At 46.3% G+C, this 24,494-nt stretch overlaps 1 protein-coding gene across 2 annotated transcripts in view; it reads right to left on the bottom strand.

The window, feature by feature from the left end:
- LOC144141074 (uncharacterized) overlaps positions 1-4,981 on the bottom strand; it is a 34,823-nt gene extending 29,842 nt beyond the window's left edge. Inside the window, exon 1 of one of the 2 annotated variants that reach the window (XM_077672588.1) lies at positions 4,741-4,981. The gene's annotated coding sequence lies outside the window, so the exon portion shown is untranslated. Of the gene's footprint in view, positions 1-390; positions 412-4,740 lie in introns of those variants that run through there. The other variant, XM_077672589.1, reaches the window with a different exon arrangement.
- Between the last annotated feature and the right edge of the window lie 19,513 nt (positions 4,982-24,494).

The raw sequence follows: 24,494 nt of genomic DNA, 5'->3' as shown, positions 1-24,494 counted from the left end.
TACGATAGTGCTCACTTCAAGGACACATGGAAGGTGCCTGCTACTTTCGTGTCCAATCCACCTTGCACTCCGTCTGCTTCTTAAGACCATTATCATCACCATGTCGCACCTCATCTGTTTCTCATACCCATCCACATCATCATTCCTCGGGCTGGTATTCTCGGTTGCCTCTCGGAATAAACGCGCCGTCCCGACTGACTCTGCGACGTCTCTTCTGGGTGACGGCTGCCTTTGACGTCTCCCTCAATACATACATACATACATACATACATACATACATACATACATACATACATACATACATACATACATACATACATACATACACACACACATACATACATACATACAACAGAATTTAAAAAAAAAATAGTTGACTTGTTGACTTACGTAGCGAAAGCCATCAGAACATGTACGGGTAGCCAGAGCACCCCTAAACGCTGCAGTTGTTTTGTCAGTGTTATTTACACACACACAAAGACGCGCACATGTTTGTGCGGGTGTAGAGTGGGGCCGTATAACTGCCAATGTCGGGTGTGCGCCACTTAAACAAATAGCTGCCGCACTGGCGGAGCGCTAGTATCGTGTTACGAGCGGGAGAGACAAAGAACCAACAAGTAAATGAATGACCTTCCCGTCTGCTTTGATGTCCTCCGAGCGTAAGAAACCGGCCTTCGAGCTCCGCGCGAGGGCAAACTTGCATGACGCATTAGTATTTTCGAGCAACGCTCTGGTTTATTTTTCTATTTTTATATTGGTCTTCTTGGGCCTCAGTTGCGAGAGCTGCGAAACCAGCGTCCCGGTCATTTGGCAGTTTGCGTTGACGTTGCGAAATATCGGCAGCGCCGGCGCGAAGTAGCAAGGAGCGGAGAGGGGGGGTAGCTAATGGTAAGAATTTACGAGCGCTTCCCTTCCAGGCGGAACGGCCTAGTGGGGCGAGCCAAACATTCGACGCATCATTTTCCGCGGTTTCATTACAATGGGCTATACATAGGCGCGTTCAAACTGCGGGTTTTTTTTTTGGCCTGCCGGTCTTTTTTCCTCGTAAACACATTTCGTGTCGAAGAAAAGGCAGACGGAAGAGTTTGTAACGGTTACTGGGTGGTGTATTTCTGGTGTGCGAATTTTTGAGGGGATCGTGAACAAAATACATCTTCTTTCAGTTTAAGAGAACTGGCCTTTGGTAACTCACCTAGTTTCACTCTAGCGGCTAAACACGTTTCAAAGCAAAAGAAACGCAAACAACACTGAACAGTCAAGTTTCCCGCTACAGCCACGCAGTATTGGCAGGAGTGACGTGTAATAGGCCAAGACTAAAAGCAAAGTTGGCAGTGCGTAACAACAAGTTAAACTTCAAGTGCTACCATCAAACCAAGTTTGAGACCGACGATAATCCCTCAGTCATACTTATAGGCGGTGAAGGTGCCCACCAATCCCGAAAACAAGATTATGTGACGTCATAAAGCCACAGCGGGGTAGTAGCTGGAGAGCCGCCACTGCTTCGCACGTCGCCTTCAATATCTGAGATCATTTGTTAGTTCGTGATCAAACAGGCATTACTGTTATTGGGACAAAGAAGTGTTTTTAATAAAGTGAACTTATATTTTGTCTTCACTCCCCTTTAAAACGAACACAGTGGTTTAATCTATGAAAATGTTTAGCTTGGCGTTATTTCTATTGCATTTTATCCCATGCTAGACTGACGTATTTAAAGGGGGTACACTGCTCTGGTTTATTTGTAATGTACATAAAAAGAAAACAACCACCGCTGCCTTTGGTGGCAGATTCAAATACTATAGAAGTTACGTTAAATGATCTTACCCACTTTTCTCGTGCTCACTCTTCAAACATTTCAATTGACTCTATACTCAATATGTGTATTTTCTGCCCACTCGTTTGTCTGTTTTACTGGTAGCTGAATTACAACTAGGGCGAGATAAAAACCCTTTTAGGATCTCCGTTATCTATCAACGCCGAAAAACTCAGTCGGAGAGCCTTGCAATTTTAAAGGGATGTGTTGTACGCCTTTTAGAAATACTGTAAAGATTCCCGCACGCTACTGTGAAATATGCGCTAACACCGATTTGAAGTGTGAACGCCGGCGAGCGCGACAGTGGCACGAACATAAAAATTGACATTCGTGCCATCATAAGGACGACAGAGGCCGATGGCCTACGCGTACTTCGAAAATGGGACGGGGATTTCCAGGATGACGTCACCGCGGCTGCTGAAGGAAATACGAACGCAACCTGCAGTTCAGGTTTCACTGCTATATTTCGTACCTCGCTCCCTTTTGTAGAGCACCGTCTCACCATATCGTGCTGAATGCCAAAGAGTTGTTAAGAGGCACCGCTTACGTGACTCTTAGAGACGAATCTTTTTAGGCTAACTGAAGTCGAAAAATTACGGTCCGCCGGCTCGTCTGTATGCGTACAGTTCTGTGACTCGAATCAGCCGGGCTGTTAAGGTGAAAGAATGCTTGAATAGAAGGTATATATACACAACACCGGTCTAAAGTAACAGAGTTGCTGGCTTCGCTCATACATTATTGAGAGCAAAGGACAACGCAGGTATACTTGAGTACAAATATGAATACACAACCGAGAGCACCAGCGTTCTTTGTATTAAGTGTACACTTTGTATTGGTTTTCGCTTTCGCATATTAAAAAAACAAGGTGGCGAAGAGAAGCGGAGAGAAAAGCAAACAATAAGAAAAAAGGGCTGGGCTGAAACTGCTGTAAGTGTAAACGAAAAGCAAATAGCAGAGGACAATACGAGTGGTGCCCGAAAGGAGGCGCGTGAGCAGCGCGAATGCGCGAAAATTGATCTGAACGTCATAAGAGAAGCGATATATGGAAGGGAAACAGAGTTCCGTGGCAGGTGAACAGGGAGATGGACTTGCAGCCAAGTAGACAGGAACGCGATTCAGTGTTTCGATGTTTATTTCTTTTTGATAGGGGCGAAGCCTTTAAGGGGCTTAGGCTATTGACGTCTCGTGTCATCGTCGTAACCGTCGTCTCATGTAGTCACGGTATTAACACACCAGGAAACTCGTCCACACCGCACGCTAGACCGTACGCGAACTAAAAAAAACACAGGCACACGCGTTTCAGCCTCGCACTGGAACGCTTCGTTACGCGTACTTAAAAAAAAAACACCGGTCCATTCGTTTACGCCTCGCGCAAGGACGCTTTGTGCTTCAAATACACCAGACTTTTACACCAAAGCTGTATACCTCGACCCCCCAACGTTTCATCTCCGCTGGCAAAAACGCCAAGGCGCCAAGAATGCACTTATACACTGCATGCTTCGCCCCTCTCGAAGTTTCTCGTTGGCCCGAGATTTTTGTTCCATTTTATGTTTTGTTTCATATCTAAAAATTCTGTTCTCCTCCAACCCCGTAACAAAAATATACTGGTTCGTAGAGGTTTGTGTTCGCGAGCACGAAAAAATAGGATTTGTGAATTTATACATAAAAACACTCACAAGTCGAAATTATGCTAAAAACTTAATTTTTTCTTGCGCGTTCACCCAAACAGCGGCAGGAAAAGTATTCCTGTGCTTCACCGACGGCTGAGTACGGCTATAGGTGGGGTGGGGTGTTGATGCCGCACGCTGATAATGGAAGCTGGCATTACTGTGCCGCGAAACTTTATCTTCTGTGAGCAAGGATGCTAACGCAGGAAAACACACCGAGAGCGTAAGAAAAAGTATAATGTATCTGAGGATTCGTAACAATGGAGACTTAACTATGACTATCTCATATTTCGCGTTGTTACCAGGGTGGTTAAATCCCGGTATGGCTCGTTCGTTACATACAGATTCGTGATAGGACGAATCCTGATAGGACTGTTTGTCACAACCGAAGTGTCCTCAGAGGATACTTGCACATGGGCTGCTTATCATAGAATGACGCGATGATTGTTTTTTTTTTTAGCTTGGGACGAGTAAAAAGAGTGGGGTGCAAATCAGGCCCGGAAAGATAGAGAGTGCTGCCACCCGAAAGGAACGGAAATGGATTCGAAGAGGTGCAAGGATTAACCCTACTGCATGCCTTATCCTACACGCAAGCTCTTCCGGTATCCTTGTTGGTAATAGAAGAACACTAATTATGCACACGAGCGTCATGGTGATGGTCTCAGATGGTAAAACAAACAATGCCGGAACGATGAGTGCGAGCCATGTCATTCGAGTCGCAAACTATCTCCACCTTTTTGACACATGGGCTTGTGCTGTGGACACGTTCAACAAATGCTAGCCTGCACCGGTACCCAGCGAGCGTTATGAGTATCAAACATGAGAAAATTTCTCGTCTTCCCTTCATTGACGAATGGTTGCAAACTATTCCTCAAACTATGGCAGGTTTCTCAGCAATGATTGGGTGACTCGAGCCTGAGATGTCTTCACTTTTTCGCCCGTATTGGCTAAATATTTGATTGGTTGGCGGAAGAATAGCCAGGCTGAAACATTTTGAGCAGAGGCACACATCCGGTAAATAAGCCAGCCGGCGCGTTACTGTACCAGGAAATTCGTTGATAGAAAAAAAGACTGCCCTCCATTCACACTCACCACAAAGCATTAAAACAAGGAGAAAAACTAAGCAGCAGCGCAAACGCAAGAAGTTGGCAGTGTTGGTTAGAACTACGAAACAAGAGATATTTCAAAACGAACAGACACAATGCGCCATCACTTGCCTATTTTAACTGCAAAATGGTTCACTGTAAGTTAAGGTTTACTCACGGCTTCTGAAGGCAGCCAAAATATGATGCACGCCGCCTTGTTCACCTCATCGCACAAGCGCCGCTTGTCACAAACTGGTGTTCGTCGCCGAAGGCCACCCAGCGTTCATCCAGGGCGCCGCGACGGATACGCCAGCGCTTGGGTGCCCCGGGGCGCCGCGCTTCACGTGGAAGCTGACACAAAGGGAAAGTTGCCAACAGCCGCGACGCATCTCGCCCGTTCAACGTAGTCAACACCCTCTACAAAGCAAGGAAGCCCCATAGTCGGGTAGAATAATCATTCGTTTTTTTTCAACTGTTATGACAGAGGTAAAACATCGCCATTGCACTTGAAAAAGCTTGCGAACCAATTCTCGATTAAAACAAATGTGTAAGAGGGGCAATGAGGTAACCTCAGGGCTTGCTTTTGACTTATAGGTGTTTTGTGGCACGCAGTCACCACCAAACGACCCCAACATACGGCGAAGGCCCTTGGCGAGTCTTCCGGCGTGGTTTTTCCGCTGGGGCAGCGGCACACCCCATGTTGCCTAAGAGTCTTATTTTGTCTTCCGTAATGGTTCCTTGAGCAGCGTCACGCAAGTATGGGATTCCATCCCAAATGACGACACCCGGTGAATGCTCCATTTTCGTCTAGCAGGTGTTGCTCAGGCGGGGCTACCAAAGGAAGCAGGCGGGGAGACGCCGCTCTGCGAGCCGATTAGCGGGCGGTTTTCTGCGGCCGCACACAAACATGTGATTGCAAACGCGCGCTGTACGTACGGGCCCAGCGAGCTGAAGAGACAACAGGAAAAGGCAGCCCCCGAGCACGGTATACTCCGATAAGCCAAGGACCCACAGCGACGCGATCGGAAGCTGCGAACTGCATGAATGGTGAAACAGAGCGCGACTTCCGGGCGCCGGCGCCGGAAGGTAGAGAGAATAGCGCTGCCACGTTCAGATAAAAGAGTGAGACGAAGGGCGAACGGAAATCGGGATGAAACTCGGTTTTATTGACCTCCGAAGGTCTGCGTCGACGGTGACTCTTAGTGCGGGATTGACCGTGAGTTCTCGTTTAATGTGGCGATATATCTACATCACGTAGAGGGTGAAGAGTAAAGCTTACAGAAAATATCGCAGCGTTCAGTTGCTTGGGTACGGGATAATGAAGGATGCGAAAGCAAAGAATTTACTTTCCCGGCATGCAGCGTTCATTATTGATCAAACAAGTACCAAGAGCGCCCTGGTTTTTGTTGCACTTTATTGGGGACTTTTGGAAGCGTCACACCCACTGCCTGGCGAAAAATGCTGTCCAAATTAAGATATAGCAAACACAGAATCAAGGCAGCTAACACTAACGCGTAAGACGTGAATGAGCGGCGGTGTATGCAACCTTCAGGACCACCACGACGGTTTCAGTCCGCGATTGCAGCCGAGTTGCTTCTTCTTCGCTGTTTCTATAAGCGTGAGCTTCCTTCATTTTGTTGAAAGTGATAATCATTAGACATCACCTGGTCTGGCTTACAATGTGACTTGTCCTCGTTCCGAGCAACCGTTGCCAGGGTTACAGCGAACGCTGGAGTCTCGCGTTGCGAGCAAGTGTACCCAGAATTACGGCGAACGCTAAAGCTCTTTTTTTATATTTTCCAATATCCCCATGCGGGTATGGTCAGCTTGATAAACGTGCACCTGCAACTCTGGGCAGTCGCCGCGAGGTACGCACACACGAGTACTAGGCATTTTTTTTTTTTGCTGCGAACACGAAAGCCGAACGATTTGCTAAACAGCTCCGCTGTTGAAAAGGACAGACTTGTTTCTTTTATTATCTATTCGTTCCCCTACCGCTTACCACGTGGGTTGGCCCGTCCCGAGCTGGAGGGGAAAATAATCTATCATCCCGGCTCAACAAAAAGGATGAGAACCAGCACAGCCAGGGACACTTCTCGAGAACTTTCAGCATTACTGGGCACTCTGGATGTGTTATGGCCATCCACTGGAGAGAATCTTGGATTGGATCATGATATTATAGACCTTACAATTCGTAATCTCAATTACAACGTCAAGACAGCAGTCGCTCGTCTCACTAACTGGGATGTGTTCCGCAGGGCCAATTCCTCTCGCTTGATAGACCCCAAGCAACATTTATCCGACTGGATCGATGGCATTATTGCAACAGTCAGGGTAAACACAGAATCCATAATTACTTTCTTCCAGACCCCCAGCGTGGATGCTGAATTCCATGTCGGGGAGGTCCGTAGGAGCCCCACAAAGCGATGGAAACAGGAAAAACGGAACCGCAAGTTCCGGCTAGAATTTCAGGGTTTAACAAAGAAGCTACTGTATACGATATTCACCTATGCAAAGAGAATCGGCTCCATTCATGTGACAGCTTCCAAGGTACCCTTGCCACTCGCAAAACACTCTCAAGCAAGATCGAGACCCAACGCAATATGACCCGAACCCTGAACTCCTCCAAATGGTCTCCTCAAGACCTCATTCATACACTCACGGATAATATCTGAACACCCCGCAACTTCACCTCACCTCCTTGCACGGGATCGGCGAACAGTGACTAAGATAAGGACTTTCAACTACACGAAATGGAAGCAGCTTTGTTCAAAAGCAATAAATATCGCGCCCCTGGACCAGACCAAGCCACTTACCGCCTGCTTGCCGACCTGGACGGCGGTTCGCTGGATTACCTTCAATACTACATCAATTCACACTGGAGCTCAGGCCACCACCCTCATCAGCGCAGGACGACGGAAGTACGATTCAACCCAAGCCAAATAAGTCCCCTCATATTGATAACCTAAGACCAATCTCTCTGACCACCTTTGTGGGCAAGTAAGTGAAAAATTGATACTAAAGCGCCTCCAACCCTTCCTTGAAGAAAAAGGCCTTATACCCGACTCAATGTTTGACTTCAGGAAGCATCTCAGCACGCAAGATGTTCTCCTTCGAATTAAAGAAGTCCTCGCTACATCGACTCGTTGCGCCCCCCGGCCCATTCTTGCCTTAGACTTAAACGGGGCATTTGACAGTGTTTGGCATACCTCCATTTCATCCCTCCTCAATAGAACAGGATGCGGACACCGCACTTACTCATACATTGCAGATTTTCTTACTCATCGGCCAACTATTATTCGTGTAGGTGACGTTAAATCCCAGCCTGTTGCTTTGGGAAATCAGGGCACACCTCAAGGTTCAGTTCTTTCCCCACTCCTTTTCAATCTCGCCCTGCTAAATTTGCCCCAGAAACTTGACGCCATCCCTCACATACATCCCGAACTTTACGCAGACGACATTACCATATGAACAGACGCACACTCCATGGGAAACATCCATGACTGAGTCTAACAGACTACCGACGTCGTTCACAACTATGCCTCTTCCTTGGGTCTTCAATGCTCCCCAAAAAAATCTGAGCTTGTCATCATCCGTAAACCTCCACCTATTCTACAGAAAGAACCAGTCTGTATCCACCTCGACGGCAATACTATACGGCCGAGCTCCCAACTTAAGATTTCAGGCTTCACCACCCAGGCAAATACATACAACAATGAAACTTTACCTAAGCTTTCCAAGGCTTTTAACCAAGTCTCCCACATGTTTCGACGCATTTCTAACCACCGTCATGACATGACAAAAAAGACATGGTCCGACTGGTCGAAGCTCTCCTTATCTCACGTGTCAAGTATGTCACACAATACCTGATGCTCTTCAAAACTGACACGGGCACCATTGACCAGTTTTTACGGAAAGCTTTCAAACAAGTCTTGAATCTCCCTCTGAACACCTCCCCGGCCTATCTTTTACAGCTGTGACTGCACAACATGGTGTCAGAAGTTATTTAAGGCCATTTTTATAGGCAACGTCTCCGGCTCACCCAAACACCAGGACGGCTTAACCCTCCTGATAAGGCTTCACGTCCCATGGCAATCCACTGCCTCTTAGCCTCTCCCTTATCACTGCAGAAGTGTTATCCAGGTTCGTCCTTTTCTAAAAAAATATGCAGACTGACCTACATCAAGGCCGCCCAAAAGCGCGAAGTCAAGCGCACGAAACCATCCATGAAACGCGTATAGATATCTCCTACATGGACGTTAGCACCTACCCCAACGGACAGAATCAAGTAGCCGTAGTCACCACCAAAACCACCCTCGTAGCTTCTGCAGCAATCGAGACGTCGTCGACATGGATTTCCGAAGAGTTCGCCATCGCATTAGCCTTCATTCATTGGAAGAACCCTGTCATCATCACAGATTCTCAAGCAGTCTGCAGAATCTTCCTAGCAGGGAGGGTGGCCCGCTCAACTTTGAAACTACTGTAGCAGCATCAACCCTGCTGGAAAGTCACCCTCGTTTGGACTCCTGGCCATTCCTCGCTGACGGACAATGAATTTCTCACCATCAAGCCTGCACCCTGTCCCTCCGGGCTAGTGAGGATACTGCACTGTCCGTCCCTCCACCAAATTTTCAAGATATTACGAAATATTACCCATTCGAACGACACCACTTCCCTCCTCCACATCCTAAACTCTCAAAGGAAGATGAATCAGTACTTCGCACACTGCAGAGCAATACCTTCCTCACCCAAACCGCCTCCCTCGCATTGTTACAAACGCAATTCCCGGCCACATGAAAGTTCTGCTTACAACCCGGTACTCTTCCCCACATCATATTAGCGTGCGAGCACAACCCCAACCTCCCCCCTCTTCCATCCCAACTTCCCACCCTTGAGCTGCGGCAGAACCTGGTGACCAGTAGCGACTCGGATGTCCAGACACTTTTGGCCTTCAGAGCGAAGGCTGCCCGCTCATCACAAGGCTTCCTGGAATAGGGAACCGCTCACAATACACTGGCTCAATAAAACGTTTTTCACTCACTCACGCGCTCCCAAGCTAGACATAGGCAGTCATACATTCTAGAGACAACGACAAGCTATCCGACCAATATCTATCACTTATGTTGTTCGGGCGTTTGCACGTAGGGGAACGGTTTCTATTTGCTGCTGTTCAGCAAGCTTTGTCACTCCAGTATGTCGGTTTGAGGGGACACAAACCATAACAGCGGAAATGGTTTGAGGCGGTGGGCACAAGTTGTTAGACGCTTGTGCTTTTTCGGCGAAAGCCTTAGATGTCTATACTTCACGTGACGCGTTGTTAATTCCACAAAATTGTTGGTGCAAACAATAGGTGGGCGAGCTGGGGAGCACTGGTCGGGAAAGCGTAACTCTGGGCAGCAATGGTAACTCTGGGCAGCAACTCCTGCTTGGTCCTTAGAGGACTGCAGTATGTACTAAATAAAAAAAATTACGCCACAAGCCTAATAAAAGCCCACCATACCATCTTGCAAGTGTCGAATCGGGGTGACTGTGGGACAAGGAGGATGCTTCTGGATAAGTAACAAAAAGAAATCAGAGAGGGATCTACCACGTTCATTAGTCTCGAATATCAGGCGGCAGGAGAGGTTTATAAAGTAGTGAACGCATTCTTCAAAATGTCAAATCTAGTGCTTGCAGGTCATCCCCCGTTCTCCATACCCTGCAGCCCGATCTTAAACTATGTTGTGCTGCCTGAGTGTTTTAAAGGTTGATTCTGGAGGCATAATTTATACACCTCCTACAGCAACTGGAAGAACAGATCTAAGAAATTATGCGACCTGCTGTAGAGACAGAGAGAGAGAGACAGACAGATAGATAGATAGATAGATAGATAGATAGATAGATAGATAGATAGATAGATAGATAGATAGATAGATAGATAGATAGATAGAGAGAGAGAGAGGGAGAGAGAGAGAGAGAGAGAGAGAGAGAGAGAGAGAGAGAGAGAGAGAGAGAGAGAGAGAGAGAGAGAGCTTTAACAAATATTGAAGAGGTTAGTCCCACAAACCACGGATCTTGCTACTTCGGATGGGGGTGAACATAGCGAGGCGAAAAAAAATTAGCAGTGGCTTACCTCGGCTATGCCAGGATATACGTAGCGTGAGCTAAGGTTTAGCTGGTTATTATTAGCTTTCCTGGTTGTCCAGGATTAGCTTGATTATCATGCTTACTTCTGCTTCAATGACACACACGCGGTATACGCATTCTGTGACACATGTATATTTATAAATCGGCTCCGGTGCAGCGTCACCAATCGCCCCAGAGCTAAGCTGGTTCCACAGGCGCACGCCGGTATTGCTGCGCAGAAGGGCTTCGCAGACGCAGAAGCCCTTCGAAATAACGCAGAAGGGCTTCAGCCACACAAGAAAAAAATTACGCGTACGAAATGACGCAAAACAGCTTCAGCATTAGGAATGAAAGCAATCACAAAAAAATTGGGCGCGTATCTGCTCCTTTCGTTGCAAATGTCGACAAAAGACGATAGGCTTTATCGACTTTTGCCAAGTAAATGCCCCCCTTCGCCTTCCCGCTCACCTCTCAATTAGTTCCTCTTGCGTCGCGCTTTACCAATGTAAATACGCCAAAGGTTTGCTTAAATCATTTTTAATTTACCGCGTTCCACTGCTCCAGGCTGGGTGTCTCAATGCCAACGCTGCCGTACGGCGAAGACACGCGTGAATCGAGGCGCCCTACTTCAACGTTTATAGAACCGCGTTTCCCTACTCCACGTGCGTTGCAAGACGTACGTGGAACGTATCTAGTGGAGCCTTTAGTAACTGTTGCCGCTTGATTTCTTAAAATGGCGCCAGAAGCTATAGTGGCGTGGGCGACAACAGGCGACGGCGGAATTTTTTTTTTCTGCAGTTGATAATTTCACAAAAATCAAGCATGTATGATGTTTTATAAAGGAACACTGCAAATGTCACTTCTGTATTAATTTGTTGTCTTATATTTGCGTAATGTCTTGTTTTTCTTCAACAATGTTGACAAGTATGAACATTACACCGGACATAGACGGGTAGATTTAGCTGTGGCTATATAAGACTATTGCGCAGTAAGCATTTTATTTTGGCCGGGTGGCTGAATCGATTCACAGACAGACAGACACACCAAAATTTCTGGGTTTAAGAAGCCCAAGGAAGACTAGCTTAAAAGAACAGAACTCCCGCTGGCGCAGTTTTAGACAGGGGGCACGCGAGCACTGCGAAGGCGAGAAATTTGAAATGCAGCAGCTAGCGGATAACGGCGCTGCGGCCCAATATGGCGAATCACTGCCCTGCCCTTCCCACAGCTTTCACATTGGGTGGAACGGCTTTAATTTTTTTTGTTGTGCTCTGCTGTTTTGCTGCTGCCCGGGTCGTGGTGCCAGACGTGTGACAATGTCGAGGAAATGCAAGACACTCAGTTTAAAAAAAAAAAAGTGGAAATTTTACGCACATTCCAAGTGAACCTGAAGAGGAAGAGCTTGGACTTGGCAGGCGAGCTCGGTTTTCCAGTGTCAGCGTTCAACACAACTGTCGGTCAGCAAGGGGAACTTCGAAAGAAGCTGCAAGTTTTCGACCCTGGTATGAAGCAAACGTGAGGTGCGACACATGGGCAAATGAAAAATTGGCTGGCGATTACGCTACTCCCTAATGCGATATTTGGGCGCAGCAGCAGTGCACCGAGGCAGCACTCACTCGTGGGTTCTCTCGACGGCAGCGATGATGACCCTCTGCGTCGGCGGCGCCAAGTGCATCTCAGGAGGGGACCGCGAACTTCGTCTTAAGTGAACGCACATCATAGACACCCGCACGCCCCCCTCACGTTTTCCCCAAACGCCGCCCAGTCGAGCACGTCATGCGGGCACAGCCTACTGCCGCTTCCCCTCCCCCATCACACACTTTTGGAGAGCGCTGTCTCGCGCCGCCACGGAGAACCGCCCTCCCCTCCATGTTGCACGACACTCTCCGCCTTTGCTTTCTTTCATCGTTCGCTTTTTCTTTCACTTGCCATCGTTCACTCGGTTACGCAGACAACGTGGCTCAGCCCTGAAACGGCCGTCAAAGGGCTTAGCCCTAAAAAACACTCTGCTTGCATGATTCAATGACGTTAGGGCGGCAGGAGTCAACGTCGATGGGCCATTCCTAAGCGAAAAAAAAAATGGGGCCACCCCGACCTGCGAAAATGGCTGTCCAGCGCACCTGTTCTAAACCACTACGCATGCTGATGGGGACGGGTATGAAATGTTCCTCGTTGTCTCGGTGGGCTTGTTGCTTGCACTCGGCTTCTCTGGCGGCTAATTCTGGGCCCTGATGCATGCGCTCTGCGCATTGGGCAGGGTCTTTTGGGTCCTGCCTAGCCAGACGCATGTGCTGCTAGCCCTCGAACGACATCAATACCCGTCCGATTTCGAGACCAACTGCAAACCTAATCTTTACTAAAACACATGAAGGGGGGGGGGGGGGGCGGTTCTTATTGTTCACCGGCGCCATATCATCCATCACGCTGTTTAGATGCTTGTTTTGTGGTTTTTTTTCTTCATACGAATACTGAGCTCTGCAGTCTTCGGCTGGGTAGCCTCGCGCATGAACTGACGCAGGGCGAGAACTGCTGGGGGTTTTGTTTACAACACGAAATGTTCCGACCAACCAGGGGCTAACAGCTCCACTGTAAAAAGGTGAAGCATCGCGCTGTCGTTGGGCATTGAAGACTTCCAAGCGTCCGGCGGCTGGCTTCACCAATGGAAGACACGACAAAGATTGTCGCACAAAACAGTGTCAGTCAAAGCGAAAAATGCCGGCAGCTTTTTGTTTACGTTTCAGAAGAATTTACTAGTTAAAAGGAAGAAAGTTCAGCACAAATTGACCGGATATTTCAATGTTGCTCAATAAAAATAAGTTGCTGACAGAGTATGCATATTTTCCTTCTTTTTGAACCTTTTTTGATAATAGGGTTGCGCCAAATACGTTCTATGTCTCGGTTCCCCTGAAAAATATCCCAAAGAAATTTCACTTTATGTTTGTTTTCTAGCCCAAGGGTAACAGAGGTGAAAGAGTGATGAATAGGTCTTTCAAGAATGTCATCGATTTTGCCAGAAAGGAAACTCAATATTCGTCAGTCTGCTCGCTGCATCAGTGATGAGGCGGACTGGCTAAAAAATATTCACAGAATAAGTGCTGTGCGACTTTTGTTATCTTCGAGACCGCCCCATTTTTCGTATCTTCAAGACTGCCAGAATAAGCGTTGTGTAAGTTTTGTTATGGTGAAGACCGCGCATCTATTTTCTTGGCTAAAGTCACGTCGAAAATGGCGAGGGGGATAATGATTGTGCCTATTTTTGCTCACGCTGGCACAAGAAAGAACGCAGCTGTCGGCCCTGTAACGCGCTGGTACGAAAAACCAGAATTATTCTATGACTTGTTGGGACTGGATAATCGGAAATATAAAGAGTATACGATAGCTAGTGCTGGACCCTGTCAAAATGTATCCCGTGCCCAATATCCCGCACAGCATATAACCTACTGGCGTAAACTGCAAAGATAGGAGCTAATAGAGACACCGACAAGGCGTAAAGTTTCTAGCGATATTCCGGGCTCAGTTTCACCGCCCAGAGGCAACAAGCATGTCTGCTGCTATCTAGCGATACCATGCGGCTGTTTGGTAGTGGCCCTACTTTATAGTGTTGTTTTCTTTGTGGTTAACCATGTATGTGTTTCGTGGTTTATTGAAGTCAGCAGTTACATAAACGGAGCCCGCGGAAACCGCCCTCCCTATTGCATTATTCGCAGCTTTTTCATTTTGGTTTGTTTCTGCTTCTTGCATTATGTCCTTATGTACTGCCGTGATAGGCGGAATGGGGGTGAGAAGATACGCGCAGCCACACGAAAAGCAGAAACGGCTTGAAGATAAATGGCCCAGAACAGGAAGGATAAGTAGGATGAAGGATACGGAAGCCGGAGACAGAAATGGCGCATAATGAAGCACAGTGAAGGGGGGATAGTAGTAAATTCGGCGATCTTCAGCCTTACTAGATTCAATGAAAATAAGTGGCTCCTCCACTTCTTGGCATTTGCAGTAGACCACGCGTTAGAAGCAGGGAGGTATATTAGCGCCTACCGTTAAGCGTTACCGTGAGCTACGATGCATTACTGCTGTCTTAAAAGGTGGCTGTGGAAAGCTTTCAGTCTCTCTTTCATACCTGGAAGCGCTGTGGAAGAAGACTGCCTATAGCACGCATTTATTGGCTAAGATTCTACGGCACTTAACGTGCCGGAGCTGCTTCTGGGGTATGTGGCGCGCGTATTGCAGGGCTCCTGATTATTTTGACCAACGGCAACGCGCCCTGAAATTTCGACAGAGAGTTTTCCTTTGTATCTGAAAAGGAGCTACGGTGGGCGGGATCACACCCGCGTCCTTGGTCGCAGTAGCACAATGCCCTATCCAAGACACCATCGCTGCGGATCTCATTCAGGAGGTCATATTATGTTTGGGTCCCCATATAAAGTCTACATACATACTTACCAATAGAAGGACCCTACGGGATGTCGTAATTTGTCGTGCTGAGGCAATGTCCTACTTTATAGGTGTGTTTCTAGACGAAGCATTTACTAGAAGCCGCACCGCAACAATGTTGACAATCTTGAGAAAAAGTCATGCACGGCCCGGGCTAACGACGAGGATGTTGAACGCGAAGTTTTGTGATGCATTCCCTGGTCGGCCAATCCCACACTACGAATATGTGCTACACTGGAGGTGCGCGCCACTCCTGCCGAAGACGCCGACACCAACCACCTGCTATGGACGTGCCCTTCACTGCGGGCAGCGAGACCCGACACCTTCGCGGCACAGGCCTGCATCCGGGAAGACCCCCCGATCTTCAGCGATGGCTGTGGGGGCCCCACCACCGCTGTCTTCTGGACTTCATCCGGGAAACGGGTGCAAACTTGTACCTGTAGGAACTTATGCCAAGGGGCATACTGTCGCAATTAAAAAAAAAAAAACTCTGGGGTATGCTCTCCGTAGGCCTAACGTTTCGGTTTCGATGATGATGATGATGATGATGAAAAAATTGGCCGCGTATCTGCTCCTTTCGTTGCAAATGTCGTGATAGCCTTTGTAGACATTTGACGAGGAAATGCCCCCCTTTGCTTTCCCGCTCACCTCTCATGCTATTCCTGTACCGTCGCGCTCATCCCAAGGTAAACACACTAAAGGTTCGCGCAAGGCGATTTGAATTTACCGCGTTCCGCTGCTACAGGCCAGGTTCCTCGATGCCAGCGCTGCAGTACGGCGGAGACGCGCGTGAATGAAGGCGGCCGACTACAAGGTTTATAGAACCACGTGGCCGTGCTCCACGTGCGTTCCAAGCAGAACGTGGAACCTAGCTAGTGGAACCTTTCGTTGCTGTTGCCGCGTGATTTTTCATATGCTGCCAGGAGGCGGCGGTTTTCTGCAGTAGATGTAGAATATCACTTGCTGTCGAAAAACCACGCATCCATAAATTTTTTAAATAAAGGAACACTGTAAATATCCCTTGTGTACTATAATTTCCTGTCTTATATTTGCGCAATGCTTTGTTCTTGTTCAGCAAAGTTGACAAGCATGAACATATAAACCGGGCTTAGACGCGCACATTCGTCTGTGAGTATATAAGGGTATTGCGCAGTATATATGTATGTTACTTTGGCCGGCTGGCTGAACCGAGTTACAGACAGACAGACGGACAGACAGAGAGGCATACAGACCGACCAAAATTTCTGGGTTTAAGTAGCCCAAGAAAGACAATCGTCTTTGAAACTTTATTGTCGTCTGTGTTCCGACTGAGACACTGCTTGGGAGTGGCAGTGTCCTCGGCCCTTTAGACGGCGTTCAGAAACCCATGGGTTCTGGCAATGTCTCCCGCCAGCTGGACGACTGCTGTTTGAACGTCTGGTTGGGATCTAAGCAGCGCGGCCTCCCATTGCTCGTGTCTTGTAATGCATACGCCTGATGCGGGTGTCTATAGTTTGCTGGGACACACCCAAACCATGTGTGGGAGCGTGGCGGCAGCATCGCCGCACCACTTGCCCTGATCTGCGCATGTATCTAGAAAGTTGCGGTGACACAGGGTGGGGTGTCGGAAGTGTTCGGTTGTATCCTGCACCATGCAACCGATTGCCTTTTGTCAAGGAAACTCGCTAAACTTTTTTTGTAAATTTTTGGACAAAAATGGAAAAAGGGTGTTGGGAGGCCAGTACACCTTTTTTCTTGAATTTCAACACCCTTTTCGTACCCTTTTTGTATCCTTTTCGTACCTTCGTATTAAAAAGAGTGTTGACCAACTTCAATTCTCTTGGTTTTTTGTAGGGTGTTGGAAGGTTGTGGAAGAGGTATTCATCTTTCGGTTGATTAACGCCATCATGCATGTATAATTGCACTGTGAAGTACCAGAGATCCTCTCATACCCTCCTCTCCACCTCGTAAGGAATGTTCAAAATCAAAAAAAAAATTGTTCGCGAGAAATGATCGCTCGTTTGCATGTATACGGTGGCCTCTTTGCCCAACTTTAGCTTTGGCACGTCAGTATCAATTAGAACTCTTAACATTAAAAAAAGACAACATTTCTGTGGCGAAAACGGTGTTGACCGAAAGCAGCACGATTGGCTTCCCTTAGGGTGTTGAAAGGGTGTGTATGTAATAGGTGTGCAGTTGCCAGAAAAAAAAATACGGAGCAGGGAATTGACCTTTCTTATTCCGGTGTTGTCAAGTTGAACTACTTTGTGCTTGGCTTTCAAAAGTTTTGTTAGGTTTTGCAATGTTCTCGCTAGGCTAGGCTAAGTGCTGAGGGGCGAGGCCAAGTTTAGCCAAATTTTACAAGGCTGTTTCAGTGTGTCCCCCACACTGACAGCGGGTGCAAAGAGGCAAACAAGCTAGGTTGATCCCAGCTCTGCTGTTTCTCCAGCCTTGCACTACCAGTGGAAGCTGCGCCAATTCTTTGCGTTTTGGAATCCCAAAAATACTAGTACCTTTTAAGACGTATACCAATATACCAATAGGTCCGCATACGCATGCGCCCCTTGTGCTTACACTTGAAGAGGCTCGAAAGCCGGCTTCACTGTTATAATACCCTATCTGGTGTGGTGAATCCTTAACAAGCGACGAAGTTCTTTTTCTTGGTAATTTTGGCTAACACCACGGAAACTAGCTAAAGCTTAAACAGCTTCCCTGGTAATCAATTATGCCAACTCATATTGCTTTAAACATCGTGAGGTACAAAACATCATTCCGCTTGTAGAAAATGCTCAGTCCACCCGTGCAAATGGGTATGAAATATTTCGAAAGTTGGAGATCTCTTGCACATGTTTTCTCAGTTTGCGGTCTTTTTTTACACCATTTTTCTCTACACCCTTTTACTTACTTTCCAACATCCTAATTTGTAGGTTCACGCTCTTGTGGGTAAAGGGTGTTGAAATAATGAGGGCGGGGAATATTTGTTTGGTATTAATGAAATTCCATGACTTATTGAACATAATAGTACCTCGCGATTAAAAAGTTTTTCCAAATCTGTATGCTAATTTGTAACTGCTCACATTAAAATACACAACTGCAAAATTAGCGCTAAAATATCTGGTTTTTGCGAGATGACCACCGACTCTATCGGGGGGCTTTCCTGTGCTGGATGTAAAATCAAGAACACATGTATTTACAAGTAAGTATGCACTCGCTGTACCCATGAACCTCGTTGGTTTTATTGCTCAATTCATTTGTGACCCAAGACTGTCTTGTGCGCGTTCAATGTGTCTGTATGTCATACTGCGCGCTCCGGGAATCCACATTGGCACGGGTAGCTGCGCTGCCTACACCGGTGTTAAAGGAGCCATGAACAGAAAATACAACTTCGTTTTATTTGAAAGAACTAGGATTCAGTATCTCACTCAGCTTCATTACCGCCACAAAAGATGTTTTTTTAACGAAAAAAAAGTAAGAAGTACTTAAAAACTTTCAAATTTTGCGCCACAGTGACGTGTTATGAGCAAGAATGACGTCATACGGGTCAGCAATAAAACATAATTTTCAGTGCGTTAACTGCACGTTAGCATTCAAGTGATGCGGACAAATGGAACTAGAGGCCCCATTACAGACGTGCAGTCATGTGTCGTCGCGACAGGCCAGTTAGGCGGCCGCCAATCACACAAACAAGGTTGCGTGACGTCATAGAAAAGTTGCGGGAAATTGGCTAGGGGGTCGCGACTGCTTCACACGTTTTCTTTAATATCTCCGTTATTTGTGCGACGATTGCGACAATATTGGTACCATTGTTTTTGGGACTAAGCAGTCTTTCTAATAAACCAAACTTGTATTTTGTCTTCATGGCTCCTTTAAGCAACCTTACACCCTTTTTTAGGGTGTTCACACAAACACCTTTTTTAAATCCTTACACCTTTTATTAGCCAAAACACCTTTTAAAGGTGTGCGCCATGGGACAAGATTTTTACACCCTTTTCGCCCAAAAAGGGTGTAAGAACGTTTAGGGTGTGCGATGAATGGCTGGAAGTGTGTGTCGGCCCAATCTATAATGCTGGATAATTTTTTTATATAAAGCCAGCCCATCCCTCCCACTCGCCGTCGATCACGGCACGTTGTCTGTGAAGTCGGCCTGGTAGCTGAGTTCTAGAGCTGCTTTGTGTGCCATTTCGTTTCCCGGGAGAGACGGTCCCATGGTGTCTATATCAAAAGGCTATTTCGTGAGGGTAGGATTGGTTTGCTTTGGATTATCTTGACTGCAGTTTTGAATATCCTTCCTCATGCATAATTTCGCAGTGCTGTCTCGGAGTCGGAGATAATGGTCGTGGCCGACGTGCCCGCAACGGCCACAGCGATGGTACCTCTTCCAATTTTGGGATTACGTCTGTGACGGAGCACGACGCGACCGTATTGCCCTGCTTATTTACTACAACAGCCACTGCCAGTACTAGTTGCAGTGGCACTGCTTGTGAAGTACCATGGCTCGGGCCAGCCGTCTCTCTTGATGATGCTCCGGATGCCTATTTTTTGGTAAAGGTGCCACTACTAGATGTACGCGTAACTCGTCGCTAAGCAAAATTTGCTCTGTGTTGGTCGGCGTATGAGATGTGGAGGAGATATAAGATGGTTTTTCCGGTGGAGCTTATCGGTACTTGCTGCTTGGCGTTTGTTTCGACCTTGTGTAAATGGAGCAATCGGATAGACGCCGGCTTCATAACGCGAGGGACCCACGTTCAATTGCGGCCACGGGAAGCGTTTTAGTGGCAAACCACCTTAGGGGCTCGGGCTGTCGGCGTCTCATGTCGTCGTATTCTGATGTGGTCACGATACTAAAACACTGGGACACTCGTTTTCCAACAGCTCGCGCTAGAACGTAACGCGTACTAAAAGATCACGCTGGCGCACTCATTTTCCAATGCCTCGCGCTAGAACGTTTTATTTCCATGGGCAAGAACGTGTACTAAATAAACACACCGGGACGATCGTTTTCCATCGCCTCGCACTACTTCTTAGCATAATTTTTAGCTTGCTGCTGTGTGTGACACGAAGACAACTCACGGCCAGTCTGTCTCACATTTAATTGCTTAAACCGGGTTCAACTCAATAGAGCGCGCACCGGCTCAGCAAGCGCGCCTTGCTGCTCTCACCGGCGCTTCTCCGGCGCCCAATCAGCGCGAGCCGTGTGGCAAGATGACACTCGTAATCTTTAAATACACTTATACCCTGCATTTTCTCCTCTCCCTATGTTTCATGTTATTAGGGAGGCCTGGGATTGTTTTTTTCATTTCACCCACGATCATGATCATCGTCAGAAAAAGTGCGCGTTTCTGCTGGTCGTATTGGCGTACAACGGCAACAGTGAGGACAATACAGCTTCGCTTTAAAAAAGGTCTGATGATTCTTTTGTGCTGCGCAAACCTCGTCACTTATCGAATTTTCATAAAATGCATGCTGTGTACTTCTTGATAATTTACCGCCACCCACCTTCGGCTATAAAGATGACCTCACGGCGGCTGTCGCTGTTATTTGGCAGTCACGGCGGCGAGCGCTGGTGCACCCATGCTAAACGTACTCTGCAACTTTACAGGTTGGTGCTTCAGTGTTTGTACAAAGTTGTTACTTGGGTTTTTTGCTCTGCTGCTTTTACTGCAATTTGATTCGCCATGGAGCGTGTTTGCAGTTTCTATACTTTTTTCATGCATACTGTTATGTTTGTTTTAGCGTGGCTTTAGTGAAAGTGTTATCTTAACACACAAATGAGCTCTCCCACTGATTCAGTTTACGCGAAATGGGGCGACGCTTTCGAGGATGATGAGCCCTACATAACATGCTGCGATTGTTCGGGCCGCTATCAGTTGGGCACCCGTTCTATTATCTCTGAAAACGCGTTTTCGTCGACGCGAATAAACGAGACGACTGCAAGAGAGCCTGTAGATGTCCTCAGTGCCGGAAAAACAAGCCGGGGAATATGCCTTCAAAGGGAAAAGAAAATGGGGATGCCACTGCTGTCATGTTGGCCGAGATAATTAGAAAACTAGATAGTTTGCTTTCTTTGAAGGAAACAGTTGCGGAGATGGAACAGTCCATAAAACATATGTCTGATAAGTATGAAACTGTTCTTGCGACGGTTGCAAAACAAAACACAGAGATAAAAAACCTCAATTGATGGTTTTTAAACTTGAGAAAGCTGATCCTTCTAATGAAGTCCTGTCTGTGACAGCTGCACTAAATGAACTAGAATTTAAAAGCAGGAAACTAAACGTTGAAATTTATGGAATAAAAGAAAAAGATGATGAGTGCCTCCTGACCGAAGTTAATATTATTGCCTCTAAACTTGGCGTTGATCCCCTCACTGATCAATCCGTGTGCGGGATCCACAGGCTTCTGTCCAAAAGAGGCAAGATTCCTGCAATGATTGTTAGGTTCACTAATCAGGCTACTAGAGACAAATGGCTTGAAAAAGGGAAATTTCTACCGTCACTCAAACTCGGGCTTTTCATCAATGAAAATCTGATGACTCGAAGCAAGACGCTGCACAAAGCTGCACAAGATTGGGCACTCGACAACAATTTCCGTTTCGCTCGGCACCGCAACGGAAAGGTGCTTGTCCGAAAAGAAAGAGGCAGCCGTGCGCATCACACAAGAAAACTTTCGGATCCGTAAAACTGGCAGACTAAAACAAGCCAGCTCCTAGCTACTTCGCTTCACATGCCGAGTTACGATAAGATACTCCGCTCCAGGTATCTCGAATTTGTTCCTCCCGATCATAAAAGGGCAATACACTGCTTTCACGTCAATGTCAATCTGCCAGAAACAAAGGCAATGAACTGGATGTATTTTTTTGCAAATTTGAACTCTAAATTTGACTTTATTTTAATAACTTAAACTTCGTATGATCAGTTTTCTGCCCCGTGGTGCTTGCCTAAATACCAATGTTTTACTGGATACACAACAGGATTACGTGGTGGAGGTGTCAGCCTCGTAGTTCATGATACAATACCCATGAATCGTATTGGTGAGCTTTGCTATGTAACGAGTTACTTCGAGGTGTTATCTGCGTTGGGTGCCCAGACTGTGTATTCTGTTGTTTATCGCCCGCCAAACAGCAATAAAGACAGTTTTCTTAACTTCCTTGAACAGTTCTTTTCTTATGCGGCTATGGATGAGTATAAAGTGGTCTGTGGGGGGGGGGGGATTTCAATATCAATACATTAGCTGACTGTACTGCAACGCGTAATCTCAATAGTTTGTTAGCATCATACGGCTGTTTTAATGTAATTTCCTCCCCAACCAGGGCTACGTTATCCACCTCCACCTGCATTTACTTCTTTATTGCGAATTGCTCTTCAAATATCGTCAAAGCCGGCGCATTGTCGTACAGCCTAAGCGATCACATGCCCATATTCCTAACTGTAAATCAAAAAGTAAAGAAACACAAAACTTGCCCTTTCAAAACTCAAGTTATCAGGCAAGCTGAACTGGAAAGTTTCCGTAGTCAATTACCGGAACCTCACTGGGAGGACGTTTTTACCGCCCACACAGCTGATGCGGCGTACGATAACTTACAAACACTTTTGACGCCTGTTATTCCAAGCGTTTTTCTTTACGCACAGTCCGCAATCGCTATTATAAAATTCGCAAGCCGTGGATAACGAGTGAGCTTTTCCATCAAATAAAGACAAAAAGCAAGTTATATTCATAAGATCACGAATGTTGGCCGATTTCAAGGCTTTTAAGAAATTCCGTAATAAAATCAACAATGAGCTCCGTCAAGCAAAAGCGCAATATTCAGAACAGTCATTTCACTCTTGTGAAAATAACGGTCGTAAAATGTGGCAGAGAATTCATTATTTGCTGCAAAACTCAAACGCTCACACAGATATACATATTATGAAATACGGCGCTGAAGTAAGCGCAGAGTCGTTACCAAACACATTTAATCACTATTTTACTACTCTTGTGAAGCCATCCGTGAACCTGAATGCTTTGTGCGGCAACGCTTACTCGTGTTCGGATACAGTTTGTCTTTCCCCCACAAACGAAGCAGGGATAACGCGTCTATTCTGTCAACTGAAAAATAGTAAAACGTTAGACGCTATAACAACCTACAAATCAGACCAGTCAATTATGTTCTAAATATTACCTTCCCCCTATCCTGACCAACGTCTGCAATTTATGCATTACGTCTAAAGTGCTTCCCAGTAAAATGCAGATAGAAGAAAGGTTGTAGAACAGACATGTCAAATTACCGCCCAATATCTATACTGCCAATTTTTCTAAACGCTTAGAAAAAATAATCCACAACCGTATCTTATATTTTCTGGATCATAAGGGACTAATCAATGAATAGCAGTCTGCTTTTCGTAAAAATATGTCCACTCAGGTTGCTGTACTCGAACAAAAAGAAATCATCCTAAACAACTTCGAACGTCGTTTGTTGACACTCGGTGTGTTTGTGGATTTTAGTGAGGCTTTCGACTGCATCAATCATTCGCTGTTGTTGCAAAAACTTGACCATTATGATATCCGTGGCTTTTCCCAGCACCTTTTGAAATCGTATCTGCAAAACAGAGTCCAGTTCGTCGAAATAAATAGAGCATCGTCTAAACCGCGTAAATAGTCGCTGGTGTTCCTGAGGGTAGCGTACTAGGTCCTCTTCTTTTTTTCATATATGTGATCGACCTTGTTGACATTGACTCAAATACTGAGTTCATTATTTACGCTGATACCACTCTACTATCGTCTTCTGATAACGCTGACAAATTAGTGTCCCTTGCTAATACTGCACTTGCAAAATTGCAGAAGTGGTCCAAGGCAAACGGTCTAACCATTAACTCCAAAAAACAAAGGCTATACTGTTTTATGCTATAAACAAGAAATGGTTTCTGCAAAGCGATATTAAAATTGGTTGCCAAACCATTGAACTTTTAGATTCAATCAAAACACTAAATATATTATTTGATAAACACATGTTGACTACCTTGTAAGTAAACTTTCGAGAATCATTGGTATTGTTTCTGCTCTGCCTCAGATACCGTATTGTATTAAACTGCTAATTTACAATGCTCTGTTCGCTAGCAACGTAAACTACTGTAGCCTGGTGTGGGGTACTACTACAGTCGCAAATATAAACCAAATCGATCTCTTCCAGAAAAATTTCCTTCGCGCTCTTTTTAGGTTTTCGTTCAATGCCCCTACTGAGCCATTTTTCCCTATAAGTCAGCTCTTGAAAATTCATAACTTGCTAAATTGCCGACTGGCAACTATAGTTATCGAAAAGAACAAAGATCTGGGAGTCCTTTCTTAATTCGTTGACGAACTTGAAGCCAAAATTGTACACTACTCTACTCGTACACCTGAGCACTGGATTGTACCGCAGCCTAGAACCCACTATGGCATCCAGTTGTT

Source organism: Haemaphysalis longicornis, unplaced genomic scaffold, assembly GCF_048455015.1.
Source record: "Haemaphysalis longicornis isolate Haplotype H1 unplaced genomic scaffold, Haemaphysalis longicornis Haplotype H1 scaffold_6, whole genome shotgun sequence".
Taxonomy (NCBI): Eukaryota; Metazoa; Arthropoda; class Arachnida; order Ixodida; family Ixodidae; genus Haemaphysalis; species Haemaphysalis longicornis.
The sequence above is the reverse complement of the archived record's forward strand: the minus strand, read 5'-3'. Positions and strand labels throughout refer to the sequence as shown.